Source organism: Sceloporus occidentalis, unplaced genomic scaffold (assembly GCF_023333645.1).
Source record: "Sceloporus occidentalis isolate IW3139 unplaced genomic scaffold, rSceOcc1.0.p SCAF_72, whole genome shotgun sequence".
NCBI lineage: Eukaryota > Metazoa > Chordata > Lepidosauria > Squamata > Phrynosomatidae > Sceloporus > Sceloporus occidentalis.
Genome location: NW_028317052.1, coordinates 1,810,713 through 1,823,410, shown reverse-complemented (window position 1 = coordinate 1,823,410; position 12,698 = coordinate 1,810,713). Strand labels below are relative to the sequence as shown.

General features: G+C 40.4%; 1 pseudogene; it reads left to right on the top strand.

Moving 5' to 3' along the window:
- Positions 1-12,698, top strand: part of LOC149286074 (cytospin-B-like) — a 135,501-nt pseudogene that overhangs the window by 62,797 nt on the left and 60,006 nt on the right.

Below are 12,698 nucleotides of genomic sequence, written 5' to 3'. Positions count from 1 at the left end.
TGATATTGTAATGCTGACTTCCAAACTAAAAAATGGACAATTAAAATATTGATAACAGAAACTTTCTTTTTGTTTATCTTTTTCTTCCGCAATACAAATACTTAATGTGCTGAATATAGGTTTATGGGGGCTACAAGTATTTTGTTGCTGTCTACAACAAAGTATTAAAGGTGCTGGTGAAAGATTAAAAAGAAACAAAACATGTTTAACATGTGAGTACTTGTTACCTGTTGAAAAGAAATGTTATTTTCACAGCCTTGGGAAAAGTGATAAAAGAAGAGGTATTTTATATACATAAAAGAACAAATCTTGTTCAAATTGATAAAGTAGAACTTTAGAGGTTATTTCTTGGGGGGGAAAAAAGAAAACTCCAAGTGCCATCTTTTTTTTTTTTCAGTATATAAACACAGCCATTGACACACAGATTCCTATTTGCTGCTGAAGTCAATGTCGGGTCACCACAGCCCGTAGTAAATGACACTGTGAAGCACCCTGTAACATACAAACTTGTATTCTTTTAAGTAATACCTTCTGCATTCTGTCGGGAGAATCTAATGTATATCACAGATTTCTTTTAAAAGTACGCTCCAGTCATATTTTTATTTACTATTTATTATTTTCGTGCAAGAATACTTTCTTTGCTCTGACGCACCTTCCCTGGCTATAACACCTTGGAGGAGATGCATTCCATCGTGTATTCCCCGCTAAGCAGTGCGCATGCACGGATACTCGGCCAGCCACCTCCAGGACTGGATCGCACTCTAGAAGCTTTAATGAGACATCCAGCGCACATGAACAAAAAGCACTTAAGTGTTGTCTTATCTATTCTGCTGAATTTAATACTTTTGTAACTATAAGCTGCATTAGGAACATAGTTTCTAGGAATATTTTTTTAACTTGTGTCATAATTTTTGCCGCGTGGAAGTAGACACTGAGGTTGCCATAAAAACATCTTAACGTTTTGATGTGATTAAACCTTTAACAAGCAAATGAGATATCTGCTCCAATGTATTTGCTTAGCATACTAGATAGTGTAGGTAATATATTTTCTAAGTGGAACAGCATCTTCAAGAAACAGTGATTTGCAAAGCAACTTATTATTAAGTCTAGAACTTTCTGTAATGAAGAAGTGAGGGATTTAAATGAATATACTGTAATTCTTTTTATTCAATTAACTCAATAAGCCTTACCACTGCATTTATTTAGTAATGCCAGTGTCATGATTATAGTTTGTGGTTACCGTATGTTGTCATATAAAAAAAAAAGATGGATATTGTTGTGTTACCCCAAGAGAAGATGTTGACCCTTTTATTGAGTCAACATAGGAAAAGATACAGTTGATGTAGAGCGTTCCATAAGCTTTTGTGACCTCAGAAGTCTTATCTTTAGGCTGGTATATTGTCTTGTGATTCTGGTCTATTATGCAGCTATGCTTAACCATAAATTAAAAAAAAACAAACCTGTTGACTATCGTTTATGAACTAGGCATTTGTGAAATGGTTCAAGGGACATTTTACTGTTCCAGATGCCCCAACTAAAGAAGACTGCATAACAATGTACTTTAAAATGCATTCTTCAAAAACAAACAAAAAAAAATTACCTGAGGTAGAAGCTGCAGTCCTTCATCTGTCCTCTTCTACTGTGGTCCACCATTTCTTGCCACTGATTGGCTGCTTGAAGCAGCCAATCAGAGGTAGGAAAACACAATGAAAAAATGAGTGCTTTACATGCATGCGTGGTTGGTCTAAATAGACCCCCACTCTCAGCTGACCAGCGGTTAGTATATCTTATGTTCGGCTGGCCACCTCTGCTACACAGCATAAAGCTGGGCGAGTGGGGAAAGGGGCAAATGCATATGGGGTATTCTGCAGAGTCTGCCCCTGCACTTGTAAAATGTAAGGGGACCATGCAGCTATCATACACATTAAAGTGGATATGATGGCGGGAGTTTCTCTTTAAGGAATGGACTTTAACCGATGTACTTGTTACTTAGAATTGAATAGAAGGTTGTGCTGAGTCATACATTGTGTTTGATTCCTGTCCCAGTGCAGGGTTTGTGGTCTGGGCTGTAGAATATTTGCAGTCTCCATAGCTACCCTTGTAGAAAATGAATAATTGCTGAGTTGACAGGGTAACTCTGTTCCATTCAGTCTTTGTATTATCGGGAGACCAAGATTCTTAAAGTCAGGTCAGGAGAGAAACTGCAGCAAGACTCGTATAACAAAGAAGACTGTGCTCTGAATACAAAGCACAGCAACAGCTGAGCTCCGAGGAAAATTAAGTTATTCAGCACCGTCAGATTCCTCTTTTTCTGGCCGTCGCATTGTATCCAGGTATTGGCTAAACATTCCTTGACCAAACGCACCCAGGGATCTCCGTTTTTGTTTTAATTGTTTTCACAATCCCTCCATCCCGGGCTGTGCTTCCCAGTTGCATGTGGCCTGCCAAATTCCCAAAGTTGGGCAACACATTTCTTGCATATTCTCAATATCAGCTTACTTGTCCTGTCATTTTAGTCCTTTTTTAGCTGCTAAATCAGGTTAGTGCCTAAACTTTGGGGATATCGCTTGGGTTCTTTAAAAAAAAAAAAAGAAAGTAAAAACGTGCCTGATCTTCCAGATCTGTTGAAGCAGAATATTGGGATATGATGTCGTCATATTCCAACCTTCAGTTGGTTGTGAGGTGGGTCTGTGGGGCTGTAATTGCAGCACAGACCTCAATTCCACCGCTCAGTGGGCCAGTCAGGGGAGATTCTGTGATCTTCCCAACCGGCCTGTTATCACTACCTTCCACAAAAGTGCGATTGTCCGCAAACTTGTGCTATCCCAAGGAAAATGGGACACTGTAGGTATGGTGCCGCCATTTCAAATGTCTAAAGAGCATTTTGGGCCCGTGGTTAGATATGTGGCTAATGGCAGGGCCTGTGTCATTAAACTGTAGCTTTACGGGGAACTGTGCGGTAAAACAAGTTCTAGAGCTTTGGTTATCATGAACAGCATCGTCTGTCCTGGATCAGTTAACCACTTCCTACTTGGGCTTGCCATGAGATTTCAATTCAATCTTCATTGGGGTGTTAGGAAATGAAGAAAAAAGTACCTGTGAGGCCCTAACTATGCTTTTGCCAAAGCTGGCAAGTATAAATGTGAATATAATGTAGCACAGTTCCTGGGGTACCTTGAATATCCTTTTGGATCATGTGCCTATAAAACAGTAAGGTGGTATAAATCCCTTCTAAGCCAAAAAAGGCAGCAGTTCTTTTCTGTGAGCCAACTATCTTTTGTGTATTTCTTTGGATACCATTTGAATTTGTATGCCGTTGAAACTTAATATCAAGCAGAAAACATTCTGTATAAGAAGGCACACTTGAGTTGTCTTATTACCAAAACCTCCTTTTAGATTGTTGAAAGCCGCTTACATTATAATTCTGGGATTGATAAAGATCCAGGATAAAGTAGCACATGTCCTTAACATTTTTCCATAGGTATATTTCAATGAAATTCAAGCTTGTTAACATGCACAGGTGCTTGAAGGAAGTATAGGCAGGTGTATATTTTCTTGCATAGAAGCCAATTCTATATACATTATGTATTATATATGTTTTATATAGAATTCAAAAAAATTCCCATTTAAGTTTTAAAAGACATATAAAAAAAAGTCATTGGTTGCTTTGCTATGAACGCCAGTGTTAAGTGTGGATGCAACATTGACAGAGTGAATGCGGATCAAAGAGTAAAGCCAGCCATGATGCTGCTCTAATATGCTCTCATATAAAAGTGTTATATTTAGTAAGGTGGTTGGATCAGCGATTCTAAATCTTTAAACTGATTAATGTTAGTTTTAATGTGTGTGTATATGGTCAAACCCACCAAATGATGGAGCAAGGCACTGTACTATCATTAAAAGCATTGTTTGGGATGATCGCTGCTGATAATTGTTGACCATTTGTCCTTTAGACCTCCTGATATAATGAAAAGGCTGACTGTGCTATATTCTATGCACCCCCTCTTTTTTTTTTTTTTTTAGCTTGGATGTCTCCAGCTGGGGTTGTCTAACGCTGTGATCTATCTGAGTGGGCGCAGGCTCCATAGTCACAATGTTCTTGCTATCTCTTTTCATTCAAACACTACATGCTTTGTTTTTGAAGCACTGGGGCTTTAACTCGGCACAGAACATTCACTGTGTGCTTTATTGGATACAAACTCTCCTACTTAACATAGTGGTGTTTGCTCAGCAGATGCCTTCTTATTACTTTATTTATGTAGATAATGTAGCAATAAAATTCAGTCTTTAACATTCACAATATACATAATCGGTAATACACATAAAGACGTCCTGGAGAAGAAGAGGGTCCTGCTCTTAGGAGCCTACAATCTATTGGATTGAGACAAATGAAGACATTGTCTGGGTGAGGGTGATGTGGAGATCTCGAAGTTGGGGAGGATGGATAGTTTCTTCAGGATGCAAGTAGAGGTTTTTAGGATGAAAGGTTGTATAATTTAAATAAATGATCAGTGCTGCATCAGTGAAATAATTTATGTATTTTTGACGATAACCTGGCTTGTATTTCAAACAAAATGTTGCTGTTTAAAGGCTCCACCAATATTTTTTCCCTAGTCAAAATGAAGGTAACACATGTTGCTTGGATCTTGTTGCATAAAAAGTAAAACATAGTATCGTCAAAAACCATATGTAACTAATATCACCTGTCTTGCTAGAAGTGGGTCTGTTGATGTAATCCTCTACATGTTTGTAGAAATAGAGCTCCCTTGGCCCTAATGCAGGCTAGCTATGAATAATTGATGGTTGTATATTTGTAACAGTTGGGCTGCTTTTTGTTTTTTTTGTCTTGTTTGTCTTAATTTGACCATTTTAATATTCATTGTAGTTTCTGTTCTTTTTTTAGGAGCAGCATCAGCAGCAAGGCGCACGGGTATACCAGCACCTCGGGAACTCTCCACCCCTACATCAAGAGAGCGTGCCGCCGTGAGAGGTACTCCCCAATCTAAAAAAACACTACCAAGCCCTACCCAACCAAACACTGCTACCCCCTCAAAGAGTATTCGCGCCCCTGCAAGACCTAAGCAAGAAAATGATTCTGTCAATAAGAATGTCTTGGAGTCACAAGTTAAGGAGCTACTGGCTGAAGCAAAAACAAAAGATTTTGAAATTAGCAAACTTCGTAGTGAACTCCAGAGATGCAAAGGCCTGGATTCTCCTAGTCCTGAAGCTCTGAACTCACAGGAACCTTTAGCTGAAACGCTTATGCAATTTGATAATTCTGAATCATTGGTAAGGACACTCCAGGAGAAAAACCTACATTTTCAACATGAGCTCACCTTACTCAGGAAAGAAAACCAAAACTTAAAGCAGAAACTATACTCCTTAGAACACTCTCCAGTCTCAGAGACCTTATCTAGCAATGGTACAGATAGCAGCCTGTTGTCTCCATCTACTCAAGGAACTTGTCGTAAAAACAGGTTAACAGGTGAATCTCAAGAATGTAGGTTACCCGGAACTGAAAGTGTTTTGCGCATATCAGGTTCTTCAAGTAGCGATGTCACCAAGGCATCCCTGTCTCCTGATGCATCAGATTTTGAGCACATTCCTGAAGTGCCATCGAGGCCAGCTTCCTCGGGTAGTATCCCATGCCATGGCTCAAAATGTTCTACAAGTGGTAGCTCTCCAAATAATATCAGCGATCTTTCTGTAGCTTCATTGACCGAAAGGATACATAAGATGGAAGAAAACCATCACAGCACAGCAGAAGAGCTTCAGGCAACACTACAAGAACTATCAGATCAAAATCTTATGGTGCAGGAGTTGACTTTAGAAAGTGAGAAGTTAGTGGAAGAGAAGGCCTTTTTGCAGACTTCCTTAGAGCAGCAAAAGCAAAGGGTGGAGCAGCTTAGTCAGGAGAATAATAAATTAACGTCTCTCTTGCAAGAAAGAGCACAGACAGAAGAAAAAGAGGTACTCTGCAAACTTGCAGAGGTGGAGAAGAAATATTCTGAACTTGTGGAGAAATCACAGTTTGAAAGGGAGAAACTCCTCGGTATTCAACAGCAGTTGACCAGCAGCCTGAGAAGCTTAGAGAAAGAACATAATGAGGCACAGATGATGGTCAAAAAGCTAAAAGAGAACTCTGATAAGTTACAGAGTCTACTGGATGCAGAAAGGAAAGATAAAGGCATCATGGCCAAGACCTTGGAGGAGCAAAAAGTCGCAGTTGAAGGTTTGAAAATAGAGAACAGCTGCTTGAAATCTCAGTTGGATGGTGAAAGGCAGAAAGCTGCAGAAATAAATGCAGCGGGAAACAGTAGCGGGAACTCTGAAGTCCAGGAGATGCTTAAATCTGCCCATGCGGAGAAGGAACATCTAGAGTTAGCGTGTTCAGAACTTCGACAAGAGCTTCTTAGAGCCAACAGTGAAGTCAAGCAACTGCAGTGTCTTCTGGCTAAGGTTAGTTAATGGAATCCTTTGTTTTTATCAAATATTACTACCATCATTCACGGTCAACAGGGCCGGCCCTACAATGGAGCCGAGTGGGGCAATTGCCCCAGGCGGCACTTTTGAAGGGGCGGCACTTTGTTGCCCCGCACGTTTTTTTGTGTGTTTTTTTTGAAGCGGAGGAGAGAGAGGGGCGCCGAGTGGTTTTCGCTTACCCGCTCGGCGCCCCTCTCTCTCCTCTGCCAGCCCTCTAGCTCGGTCTTGGTGCCGGCTTGTAATGCTGAGCGCCGGAAGTGACGTCAATTTCCGGCGCTCAGCATTGCAAGCTGGCACCGTGGCAGAGCAGGGAGACTCGCCGCAGGACTGTTTAAAGGTAAGTACAAAGGGGGAGGATAGATAATGGCGTCGGCGAAGTTTAAAATGCTGCCCCCCCCCGGCGTCGGCCGGGGGGGGGGGGTTGTCATTTTAAACTTCGCCCCAGGCGGCATTAAGTCTTGGGCCGGCCCTGACGGTCAAGCCCAAATGATTACAAGTAACAACAATGGAAATTATACCGTGTGCATTTAGGTAGGTAAAATGTTCATTTCTGTCCAATGGAAACGTTTTGGTGCTGTATGCTGCCATACACACTCATGCCAATGCCATGCTGTAACATACACAACAGCATACATGATAACACCACACTCATACACATGCGCGCACACACACACACACTGGCTAACACTATACATATATAAAATTATACACTCTAACACTATGGACACATACACACTGACTCTGGAACTACAACAAAGTAGACGTACTGACTCTATACACTATATATTTACACACTGACTCTGACACCACAGTATACACATACATACACTGACTCCAGCACTATACATATACACACTGTCTATGACACAACAATACACACACACACACACACACACACTGACTCCAGCACTATACATACATACATACACACTGACTCTGAAATTATAGTATACACACACGCACATACTCTCCCCCTCTCACCTCGTGGAGACCAGACACACCGCTGCCTATCTTCTGCCACTGTTCCAAAGTGCATTACATGACCCCACTAGGAGCCGCAGGGAAGCATAAGGTGTCAGATTCATGGTGACAACCCTGCAAAATCCCGGGGTTTACCGAGCCCTCTGGTAAGGTTTGTCTTTTTGCTGATGAGACAAAGATTTGCTACATGGTTGATGTTTCTTGAGTAATAAGTCGAATGATTTAGGTAAACTGGAAAAATGGTCAGAGCTGTGGCAATTGGCATTTAATGTGGGTAAATGCAAAGTAATGCATCTAGGGCATAAAAACCCAAGGGCAGGGTATAGAATATTTAAAACTGTCCTAAACTCAACATGTGAGGAAAGGGATTTAGGGGTAATCTTTTCAGAGGATTTAAAGGTAGGCAGACAATGCAGCAGAGCAGCGGGTAATGCGAGCAGAATGCTTGGTTGGATAGCGAGAGGTATTAGTGGTAGAAAGAGGGAAGAGCTCACGCCGTTGTACAGATCACTGGTGAGACCTCACTTGGAGTATTGTGTACAGTACTGGAGACCGGATCTCCAGAAGGATATAGAAATGTTGGAGAAAGTTCAGAGAAGGTTCTACTAAAATGGTTCATGGATTACAGGATAAAACTTACCAGGACAGGTTAAAGGATCTTAACCTATATATATAGCCTGAAAGAAAGATGTGACAAGGGGGGTAATGATATTAAAATACTTAAAGGTAATTAACATGATAAGGGAAGAGAGTATATTTAAAAGAAGAAACACTTCCAGAACAAGAGGACATAGTCTTAACCTAGAGGAACAAAGGTTTAAAAGTAATATCAGGGAATATTAATTTAGTGAAAGAGTAGTTCGTAGTGGTAGATGTTAATACAGTGAAGGTGTTTAATCAAACATGGCCTAGGTATAAGGCTAAGCTTTATATAAGATAAAGCCAGGGACTAAGGAAAGTACTCAGAGGTTGGGCAGACTGGATGGGCCAAATGGTTCTTATCTGCCGTCACTTTCTATGTTTCTATATTAGCTGTAGCTTTATTTTTAAAGTGTGTCTGTTACGTCTGTACCGGTTTGCTGTTGTGTAGGTCCATATGTTATCATTTACTTTTTCCCTGTGTGCGTAACTTTTAGAATGGATCTTGGCAGTAAACTTCGAGCATAGACCTTGGAGAAATCCACGTTATTGCTAAAAGTTTTATTTTACCTTAGTTAGAAATCACTTCACTTTTCCAGCCCAGGTGTGCAGGATGCTGCTGTTTGAAAATGAAGATACAGTGTGAGGCAGGGCCGTTTTATTTATTCTTTAATTACACAATTCCTTGGGTTTACTGTGTTGGAGATGATGTAGGAAGTGGGGGAAAGTTGGGTCAAATTGCCAAGTATTTGGGTTCCAAAAGCACCCCCTCATGTGCAAGGGTTAGGAAGTTCCAGATGTGCATGAAAGTTTATGAGGTGAGGGGAATACGGTAGAATAATTTGCTTGCTGTACTTTGCTGTCGTGGGAAATGGTAAGTTGGTTAATATGAAGATTTAATAGGAACCTGCTGTTTTGCTTTCTGTAGTAAACATTTTTCTTAATTTGTTCCAAATTTCCACTTCTTTGTTTACAATTATACTGTGAGTTCTACAAGAGGCGTATTTTAAAACTCACATTTTGGCCATTTTTTTGCCCCCCCCCCCCCCCAAGAAGCATCTGATTTATGTGGCATACTAATAAACACACTGCAACGTATTTTAGTTGCAAAAAAACCCTTAAATGAGAGAAGTCCCAGTGGGGAAAAAAAACCATTTTCTCCTTGAGCATAAAATCGGGGTGGTGTATACAGTAATGTAGGTTAGCACTGCCAAAAACCTGGTTGCATCGCTTTTTGTTCCAACAAACATCCTTTTTTCTGCAGGCCTGGTGGCTGCCATTGTTGTCAGTCATGGCTAACATGCAGTTGCCTGAAAACATATTATAGAAATCACTGTTTGGAACGACATTGGTAAAAAAAAATAATCGTTCCCTTTTAATTAAAATACAGATTTGGGCTGGGGACTGGTCATTTTCTAGTGTTTCTGAACTTGACTGTCCTGTATTTGAGCATTTGGGTAAAGACCATGACATGTACTTTGTTTTAAACTGGACTGTGCAAGGAAGTAAAACGAGGGCGCTTTCGCTGCAGGCTGTATCCCTAAGCCTTTGGCATTATTGTTATCCAGTATTTTAGTAAAAGCCATCTCGCAGCCCTCTGAAGATTAAATTGAAATTGTTAATTGATCCCATAACTGACTGCCATTCAGTGTCATACCTAAAATATCCCCCCCTGACTTTACAATGTAAAAACACCCACACTCACTCTTACTTATGCTCTCACACTCTCTCTCACCTACTCTTTCACAATGTCTCAAGTTCCCTATCTACTTTCTCCACCGATTCCTTCCATGTCCTTTTCTTCTTTTTGCCTCTTCTTCTATCTTTTTTCTTTTCCTCGTGTCTTCTTTCTTCCCCCACTTCTCTGTGAACCAGGCTTCCCGGTGCACTTCTGCAAAAGACGGATTTACGAGAAGTGTTTCTGCGCCTCTCTTCCTCATAAAATCTTTTGGCATTACTCTGGCCTCTCGGAGCACTTCCGCAAAAGGGCAAAGCCACGGGGACAGCATGGAGGATTGGATAGAGTGTTTGCCTGGATGCCTCACCCTATTGTGGAAGTGCTCCGGGAGGTCTGGTTCATGGAGAAGCAGACGAAAAAAGAAGACACGGGCAAAGGAACAAAAAGTGACGATAGAAGAAGTGAAGATGTGAGAAAGGAGATAGGGACAGGGAAGTGGTGGACGGTGAAGGTAAAGAGAATTTCTGGGAGACTTTGGGACACAAGTATAGCACCCCCCTGATGAGCGGCACCCGAAGAGGACTGCCCCTCTCCCCCTAATTACACCACTGTTCTTATGCACCCTGAGGCATGACAATGATGGGTGGGTTGGTTTAGATTTCAGAAATAGAGAGAAGAAACATAAGCACCCTTCTGATCATTTATAGCGTTTGCACTAAAAATTATCAATAAATCCATTTGCGTAGACATTGTGTTTGTGTTTTGGAAATGTTTGCCTTTTGATGTTTTCCCTCTTTGTAACCTATAGTGGGAACATAGTCTGAAACATAAGTCAGAGAATCAGAGGACATTATATCAGCCGGCTGGGGAATGAGGATAGACCTTGCCCATGTAAACGGTTTCTTATGTGAGCGTCTTTGTTTCATCTGGTACTCATTGTATCATCTAACACTGGATGATGTAATACTTAATGGGATATAGCAGGGCACAAGCCAAAGGCTACATATTTCAGTATATGAGTGTGTCTTCATTGACACACCTCTGAACCTTCCGCGCCTAAGGCCGTCTTAATCCTCAAATAATAACTTGCATACACCCTGCTTTGTAATTACTCAATGTTGCCAACATTTATTAACCAAATGTTTTATGGATTTAAATAATTTCCTCTGATTGCCTGTACATCCCATGTGGCACTTCCTACAGCCAGAGGGGACCTTGTGTTATTGGAGTGTGGCTGGAAGTGGCAGATAGAAACACAGAATTAGATGCAGCAAAGGACCATTTGGCTCATCTAGTCTGCCTATTTCTCCTGATGTAGAGACTCAGACCTTAATCAATACTTGGTCTTCTCTTAGATTCGGGATAGCTTTATGCCTATCCCATGTATGTTTACATTTCCTTGCTTTATAAGCTTCTACCGCCTCTGCTGGGAGGCTGTTCTATTCATCTACCACCATCTCCGTAAAATAAAACGTCCTTACTAAAGTGTATGCTCTGAAATTGAGTCCCCCCTGTACCTTGTTAAATCCCTTTAAGTATTTAAATATTTGTGTCGCATCTCCTCTCTCATCTGTCCTCTAAGCCATACATATTGAGATTGAGAAAAACATTTGCCCTTTTAGTAGCCCTTCTCTGAACTCTCTCCAATATGTCAATCATGTTTGCTATTGATTAACTATGTGCATTTACTTAAACAAATATATAAACCCCTTTTTATTAAGGAAACAGTTTGTTTTATTGCTGGGGAACACTGATACCCTGCAACCTCCAGAGCATGACTCGTGTCCAAAGAGATGCTATCCTTCCACGTGAAAGGTATGCCAGATCAGAGTGGTGATTATTATCACATAAAACGTTAAAACATATCTTCCAATAATCTAGAAACGATAATCAGCAGGGATTTCAGCCACTCGCCTGCAGATATCAGCAAATTCTGTTTTTAAAAGCCCTTGAGGATCTATGTGACAATCTTTCTTTGGACCCTCTCAGCGTCACGGGAGTAAGGAAATCATTGCATGCTGCTGTGGCGGTGAAAAAGTTAATAGCTCTTCCGTCCTTATGTCATCACTCCAGTAGAACACACATGCACATCAAGATTTGGCCCGTTACCATAGCATTACTGAGGAGGATTGGTAATCTGCCAGTAATGTCCTCCAACTTTTCCTAAAGCAAAAGTCAACAAAAGCCACTTATATATGTCAAAAAACAATATAAATAAAAAAACATAGCCATAGACTAAATATCAAATCTATAGCTAAATAATTATAAAACCTTCTAGATTTTGTAAATTGTTGGTGCTATATAAATAAACAATAAAAAAAACTAATTATTAATTAAGCCAAGGAGGTTAGTCATAGCCACTTGCGTGGTGGATTGTACCATGTTTGGACCACAGGCAAGAGTACCCTCTGAATGCTTTTTTTTTCTTTTACAATTAAACAATTATCCCCTAAAGATGACTATTATATGCATTTAAGCGAGTATGAGGGTGAGGGTGTCCCTTTAATGCATCTGGTGTTGTATCATACGTCAGTTCAGCAATTGGTGGGCTGCAGTGAGTTGTAATGTTACTAACTACGCGTCGTAAAGGGGAAACCACAGCAAATTGTTTGGAGTTTATGTGGCCGTGCTTGATATATCATTAATGGGGTAACAAGTTTTGAACTTTCTCACTACGTTAACAGTTATGCAGGGCCTGCTTAGCTTATTTGTATTAAAAAACACACTAGGGTTGATCATTAGTTTATATATATATATATATAACTATGGTTTATTACGATGGAATGCTTATTGTCTCCTCAAATGTCCTTGTGAGTTGAAGGTTTGTTTGTGGTGAGTTACTCCCAATAACTTGCCTATATCTGGCTGTTTAGTGAATAAAGTATTTTTTTTGTAAGTTGCAGTTCTGTTGTCAGAT